This window comes from Heterocephalus glaber, unplaced genomic scaffold (assembly GCF_053883595.1).
Source record: "Heterocephalus glaber isolate CG9 unplaced genomic scaffold, H.glaber_assembly_v1.0 deba00001688, whole genome shotgun sequence".
NCBI classification, from domain to species: Eukaryota; Metazoa; Chordata; class Mammalia; order Rodentia; family Bathyergidae; genus Heterocephalus; species Heterocephalus glaber.
In genome coordinates this window covers 2,200,363-2,208,221 of record NW_028258413.1, presented here as the reverse complement: position 1 = coordinate 2,208,221, position 7,859 = coordinate 2,200,363, and the positions used below count along the sequence as shown (strand labels likewise).

General features: G+C 50.4%; 1 long non-coding RNA gene across 1 annotated transcript; it reads left to right on the top strand.

The window, feature by feature from the left end:
- The first annotated feature begins 3,460 nt into the window (after window positions 1-3,460).
- On the top strand, window positions 3,461-7,859 carry LOC110346260 (uncharacterized). Its single transcript, XR_015446393.1, has 2 exons — window positions 3,461-5,531; window positions 5,862-7,859. It is a non-coding gene; the product is annotated as an uncharacterized LOC110346260 (long non-coding RNA).

The window sequence follows — 7,859 nt, the reverse complement described above, 5'->3', positions numbered from 1 at the left end:
AACTTGTCTACTCCATTACATTTTTGTGAATTCCCTATCACCCTCCCTCTTGGGTTTCTGAATCCCCTACCAGTGACCCTTGCTGTTGAAGCAGCAGGGCCAGGGTAGTGGCTCTTCAGGGAGCCTGGGGTCTCGATGTGCTCCGCAGCCCGGGAAACACACTCCATTGCAACCTTCTACCTCTCTGGCCCCTACCAGTACTTATCTGCTTGATGACATATGTGTTTTGTTTATTTGTTCAACACAGTGAGGTCTATATTAAGAGTTACCAAATGCTTTGTGGATGGGTGGAATGTAGAGTCTGTTGGAAATGGGAGTGCATATGGTAAGTGTTACAAGGAATATTTGCCACTAATAAATGAATTAAAAATATGTGAGGGCTACTGGACAAAAATTAGCAAAACTTAAAGTATTATTTGTTTTGTCTATGACTTCAAAGTCTGCTTGGGTTAAATTTTTTGTTATTTTTTTGGCCCAGTCCCCTTCTCTTATAATATAAATGTTAGTGCAGCTAATGCTAGTGCATATTAGTTACATAGATTAAGGGCTTCACTTTTGCAGCTTGATATGCGCCTCTAACCCACCTCAATCACTGCCCCCCCGTTCCTTTCCTTTTCACTAATAGGTCCCTTCCACTTTCATGTCCATTTTCTCTGTGTGTGTGCTCGTGGTGCCTTGTGCTTGCACATGGGTGCATGTGTGTGAAAATATATGGTGAGAGTCTGCATTTAAAAAATTAAAGACACATTGCCATTAACCTCCCTCAAAAACTCTCCTGCACGTCAAATACACGGATCCCATTGTTCTTGCCTCATTCTGAAGCAGTTCTGGAAGTGCTCTTTTGTAAGTGTCTTTCTGACATTCAGTCAAAACATACTTTCTCTGCTGCTGCTGAATGCCATCCAGTGGGAGGCAGGCTTGTAAAAATATTGCAGTGTGTTCTCATCTACCTTATGTATATGTGCAAGAGGAAACACGCTGAATCTATGTCTGCCTTATTTCATTTAACATGCTGGTCTCCTGTTCCATTTATTATCCTACAAATGGCATGATTTCCTTCTTCTTAATAGCTGAATAATACTCCATTTTTTATATATACTATATTTTCTTTCTTTATTTGTCTGCTGACAGGCATCCATGCTGTTTCCATAGCTTAGCTATAGTGAATCAGGCTACAATAAATGTGGGTATGTGGGTCTCTCTATAATATGTAGACTTTACTTCTTTGAGCGATCTGCTGAGGAGTAGATCAAATTGTGGCTCTACCTTCAGCTTTTTTGAGAAACTTCCATACTGATTTCCATAATAGCATTTTTTATTTACATATCCAGCAACAGTGTATAAGGGTTTCTCACCTCCTCACCAGCATTTTTTGGTTTTAGTATTCTACTGATACTCATTGAGACTGGATGAGACCAAACATCAGTGTAGTTTTGATTTGCATTTTCCTCGTGGCTGAAGAAGTTGAACATTTTTTCATGTACTTATTGGCCATTTGTATTTCTTGGGAAGTATCTATTCAATTCACTTTTGGGCCAATCTTTTTAACTTCTTAGTTCTCCTTGTCTCAAAACATAAGAAAGCACAAAAAAGTGGTAGGGTAGGTTGTTCTCATACATTAGGGCCCACGTTTGATTCCCCAACATGGGAAAATAAACAAAACAACAAACTTTGTCCATAGTGCATTCTAATACCTTTGTGAATCATAGTGTGTTTTGAAACTATTGAAAAGGGCAAAATTTTTGAAAGTGCAAAATAGGTATCATTTCCTTAAACAGCAAAATTATCATGGACAATTGTAAGATGGAGATTTCTATGTCAACTATGCACCCCTGCCTCCTACACAAACCTTCTTTCTCTACTTTCCTTACTACACATATTCCCCAAGTTAGACTTGTTACAACTTCTTCATTTCAGTATGGATATATTAAAAATATCAAAACTGGTCCAGTATCTTAAGAACTCTGATCATGAGTCACCTTCCTAAAAATGCTCTGACATAGTAAAAATGATGAAAAAGATTATGATGGAATTTCTGCTATGGAATTCTTTTACATATCTGATTTGTTGAGAAAAGGATTAGAAATTAATTAGAATTAATCTAAGATTGAATTTATGCCAACTCAATAGACTTTAATGTCTCTGAACTTCTATTTTTGCAAAACAATGATTTAATTGTAGCCTTTGGTCAACAGGCATTTATTCAATATGTACTATTTACCGGGTTCCACAAGAAGCTAAAAAAATTGTCCCCCAAATCTTACTCGTAATAAAATGCCCTCTATGGTAATTGTCAAAGGAGTAAGTTGGGCAAAAGTTAGCTTTGGGACATGGGACCAACAGATGTCCAGATATTAAGTTTAAAAAGTAAAGAAAAGGGAGAAAGTTGCAAGATTTAGGATGAGATTATGAAAGAAATTAGAAGGAGCCGAAGGAGAGAGCAGAATGGGGCAAGTCCGTGGAGGAAAAGACACTTTCCAACCAAGTACTAATCTAAAAAAGTTGCAGGATGGACATGAAAGTGTTTCCCGACCCTAAGAGAAAAATCGCCATAAACTCCTGAGGAGTCAATAGCTGGAGACAGCACAAGAAAACCAAGTGCCTTTTATGGAAGATGCCGAGAGGAGACTCCACACACGCACTGCTCTGCGCTTTCCTGGAACATGTAACTTAGGCCTCATGTGCAGGTAGTAGCTGGGGGGAGGAGGAGCTGCCGAGGTAGGAGGTGAGCTGAGGAGGAGTCAGGCTGTGGTGGCCCAGGGCTCGTGCTCAGCTGTCTGGGGAAGAGGCAGCCCGCGTGCTCCCTGGACGTCCAGTGTGCAGAGGGCTTGATGAGAGAACATGCACAGTGCCTCCCGTACGCTGAGCAGACAGACCATGCTGTCCATGTCTTACCCTGGTCCTGACATCTTCGTGTTCAGCAAGGACTCCAGATCCGAAGACACAGGGCTTGCACTAGACTCATTTGCATAAAACAACTTTGTATATGCAGGACAATGAACACTAAAAACAGTTTGAAGCCGTAATTTAAAAGAGGAGACAAACAGAGGTTAACCCAGGAGCAGCGGCCAGGAGTGAAGATGCCTACTAAGGGGAAGCAGACCAAGGAGAATGGGAGGAAGGGGAGCAGGTGGGAAATTGGGGGCTGTAGAGACTCCGATGTCTACTGGGGGCTTGTGTGGCAGCTAGCCAGTGCCCACTCTCTGACAGGGCATTCTGCGTAAGCCCGGGGTCCGGGCCAGGGCTGGGGCTGTCAGGCTGGGCGGCCTCCCAGGCTTCATCCCCTCCACCTCCACAGTGGTTCCCCACCCAGATTCCCATCTTGTCAAACTTGTTTCCAGTCACCCAAGCCCTCTAGTCGGTGACCTCTGCTGGTCTGAGTCTGTTACCCAGGACACAAATAGATTGAGGGTGTCAGATAACAAGGCAGTTTGGTGGGGAAGAAGAGAATTTGAGGGCTGCCATACCCTGCCTAATACTCCCCTCCCCAGCCACCCGTACTTTTCAAAGCAAATATCCTTTCCCCACCTGTGCTGCTCTGTGCCTCTAAGTCACTGAAGGGCAACTGAGTGTGTGATTCATGCTTCTTTTTATTTATTTGCTTTGATGTGCTCATTGTCTCTCGGGAGCCGGCTGGTGGAACCTCTGACTCAGCCCTGTTTTTCTTGGGGGACTGGGGTAACAGTTAGGTAATGACAAAGGTGGGCTATAATTGCTCTATGGGAATGGCACAGAACATCGTGTGCAGTCAGGTCAGAGCAGTGACATTCCACGAAGTGACAAACACTGTGACCACGTCTTCAACTCGGATCAGGTTCCTTGCGGCCTGAGTGGTGACGTCCAATTAGTACCCGTTGGTGCTGGTTCGTGCAGGGTGACGTTCTTAGTCCCTGAAAACCCTGCTCACCTCGCACCCTCCCCAGACATTCGGAGAAGCAGTGGCCTTCGAAAGGCTGAGCCGCGGTTGCAGAGTGCAAGCCTCACACGCACACCCCACGGCCCCTTTGCACCCCGAACCACCGGCAGAGATGGAGGCGAGGCGAATGCTTCAGCCCAACTGGTGCGGCTCAGGGAACAGGTCGGAGGAGGCGCCAAGCTTGGGAAAAGGTGCCACCCGCAGAAAAACAGTTTCTTTAACTGAGAGTTACACAGGTCAGAAATACATTTTAAAAAGCAACTATTTTGCACAAGAAATCTACCAGTTTTCTCAAAAGGAGCAAGAACCTTCTGCAGTCCGTCGGCAGTGTCCGAAGCTCCAGGCAGCAGCCCACCTCGGTCTTGCTTCACCCACCTCATCTTTTTAATTTTTAAGTGGGGGAAGGGGACGGAGGAGTAGCCAGGGGAGCGCTGAGGCAGAAAGGGAATCCCGCACGGTTCCGGGCGCAGGAACGCGGGGCCGGCCCTGAACGCTTCGTAAATTCTGGGTGTTCCAGCGGCACGTGAGCCCCGCACAGAAGTCAGTGCAAAAGTCACCTTGTAACTTTTGATTATTGACTTTGAAAGGAGCGACCAGGTCTGTCAGAAATGGGCTGGGCCCAGAGGAGCCGGGCGGGGCGGGGCTGGGGCCCCACCAGAGCCCCGATTTCCTCGCCGACCCAGGCCCGGCCAGAGCTCCTGCTGCCACCTTCACCCACCCAGCTGGGCCTGCGATCCTACCCGCAGGCGACGCTTCCTCCCTCGGGGCCAGAGTTGCCCGGCCTGCAGCTGCCCCCACTGACCCCCGACCTCCTCAGGGTGAGAAAGGCCCTTCGCTGGGCCCGAAGCCTTTAACCCAGGCCTCCGGGAAGGCTGGCTCAGCAGCCCCATCCCTCGGCCCCCACCTGTGCCCAGCCGGAGGGTCCCCGGGAAGGGAGCCACAAACTGCGGACCGGCTGTAGGTCGCCTCTCCCAGGTCGGATAGATGATTCATTTTTATATGTAACGTTTTACCCCACTCTATAGCTCGGCTCTGTTAATGTTCAACCCCGGCCTAGGGAGGCCTCGGAGGAGGCAGGCGGGTGATCCGGGCCTATGGCGTGGAGGGCGAGACGGGGCGAGAGCGGGGATCGCGGGAGGGTCCCCTCGAGGACACCAGGCCACCCTGCAAGGGCAGAGCGGGCGCTGCAAGGCCCGGCCAGCGTCAGCGCGCGTCTCGGGGCTCAGCTCCAGACCTCGACAGGCTGGGCCGACGCCCACAGGGCCCTCTCAGCGGCCCCGCGAAAGGGCTTGGAAGCCCAGGGCTGCCGGCCCGGCCTCAGGCGGCGGTGGGCGCGGTGGCCGCTGAGGATTACACTGCGGCTTGAGGACAGGGAGGGCTGCGCAGACCTAGACCCGAGGGGCGACCCTGGAGTGGCGTGGGGGCCCGCTCCGAACTCCACCTTCTCCCACTGCCTCGGAACACACTGTGGGGGCCCGGAGCGGCAGGACGCCGCACACCGGCCGCCCCCACGAGAAGTGACCCTCGGAGCAGCGGCTCCGGCCGGACAGCCGCGGGACCAGGCTGTGCCCAGCCCGCGTGCCCCTAGGGGTCGCCACGCGCAGAGCACGCTCAGGTGGGCGCTGCTCTCGGTCACGCTGAGTCGGGCTGTGGGGCCCACCCGGAACCCGGGGGTCCCGAAGGCCCTGGGACCGGGAGGTGGGGAGCCGCGGGGGCGCAGGGCCAGGCCTGGGAGGCTCGGCGCGGGGCGTGGAGTGGGGAGGTTGCCACCGGAGCTGCGCTCAGCGCCGCAGGAGGAATGAGAGGGCCGTAGGAGGTAAACACCACTCCGAAACGCCGGATAGGCTCCCGGATTCACGCTTTCCTGGGGGACTGGAGGCGCCGAGCCCCCAGAGGGGGAGTTTTATTGCACTTTCTTTCCTTTGTTATTATTTTATTTTCCCAGTGATCTATGGCCCGGGGAAGCCTCTTCCCAGTGCCGGGTGGCCTGGATGGTCCCCACCTCGGTCCACAGTCTCTGCTCCCTCCCCCGTGCCCGCGGTCAAGCAGAAGCCAGTACGAGTGAGGCCCCTCTGCAAGGACTGAAGACGCCCGCCAGCTCCTGAGCGCTGCAACCCCACTGAGACACCGGCCCCCTAACAGATGGAGCGCGGACAGGGACAGAGGAGGAGGAGGCACCAAGAACTGGGCTGCACCGGTCTGGGCCCCAGTCGCCTTCCCAGTGGTCCCCTTGGCTTTCTAATGGTTCTAGGTCGTATCTTCCCAAAGCCTCGAGGGAAAAGTTTCCTGCCCAGAACCGGTGCAGCAACCGCTGGCCCACGCAGGAAGCTTTGCTGCCTCTGGACCCCAAGAGCTCTGCTAGAACTAATCTGGGGGCTCCAAGGAAGTCAGCCCACGTCTTAGTCTTGGTATAACAGGTCCCAGCGTCACACGCCATTTTCTAAGTTGCTAGACTAGAGGGGAAAAGAAAACGACAAAACAAAACAATGCAAAACCTTTCTGTGGAAAACAATGCAAAACCTTTTTGTGGACGAAGAAAATAGGCAAGGGAGAGGGTGGGGGAGCAAAACACAGGGAGGGGAGAGCAGGAACACCTTAAACATGTTTGCTAGGAGAGAAGAGGACTGGATCTGGTCAGAGAGCTTGCACTTCCGCTCCTTCTGGGCAGCCCTGCCGCATTTCCACCCAAGACTAAACCCACTTTCCGCGTAATCGCGGAATATTTTCAAAGTAGTTCTTAAAACTTCAAGTGAATTTAGATGGTTCTTTTAGCAACTCTTCTGCTGCCCAACTTCCGCTTCCAGTATCTCCTGTGAACCAAAAGGCCATTGAACTGTTAGGAAAGAAGTAGCAATGAGTTTTTAAAAGGTAACCAAGTTAGCATTAAGTACATCTTTAATGGACCATTTTATTTCATGCAGGACAACTCTAACTTCCAGCAAAACATAAAATCAACATTTACAGAAAACCTGTAAAATCCTCAGGACAGAACAGAAGTTATACAATAAATTCTGGGTTTTTTTTTTTTTTTTTTTTTGTCTTTTCAGATAGAAAGTCAACAACACCAGAGGACTGCCCTGCGGGGGAGGCGAGGGTGATACATAAACTTTCAGATTAGAGCAGACTTCCCCTGTTTCATCCGCTAAAACCTGAAAAGGCAAATCAGTTATGTGTTTACAGTAGTGTTTCTACGTAGCTCTTTGTTTAAAAAGGAAAACTCTTCTTCAATTACCGTTTTCTCAAGTTCAGTTAAATCGCACTTGTTTGGAAGGTGGGGACAGGGGGCATGTTCTTTAACTTTCCTCTAAAATCTGCTACCAGAAAAATTCTTCCTCTTTTGTGGACGACATCTGCTCCCTTAGGCACGTTTCTGGCTTCTCGGAGTGCTTACCAGAAGGGCACCTCGCCAGGGGCTTTATAAATCAATCAATAGGGAGTCTATATTCATAAAGGCCTCTGATCTGGTTACACCTCCTCCCGGCTCCCTCCTCTGAAAAAGCTGAATCCGTGGGCCGGGATTCCAAGCCCGGCGGCCGGCGGGCGCCCGGTGACAGCGGCGGGCGTCCAGGGTGTGGATGTGGATTGCAGCGGGGACCTTTGTTCAGTCGCGCGGCCGGGCTGGGGGCAGGGTCGGATCACCCTGGGCTTTTACAGACTCGCCTTAAAAGGGCTCGAGCTCTCCGCACGGTTCATTTATGGGGCTTTCCAGGAATATTAGGACTTTTAAGACACTTTTCCCCCATTACTTTTCTTTGCTACGCTTTTAAAAGGGTCCTCGGGTTGTAGCATCTCGTAGGAAGAGGGTGGCGGTGGGAGAAAGCAGGCCTGAGAGAAGAAGATTCTTTCTCATCGAGCCGCCCACAGGACCGGGGTCTCCCAGTATATTTCTAAATTAAATTTATAATCAAGATTAAAGCTCAGAAACTGGAGGGAAATGAGACAA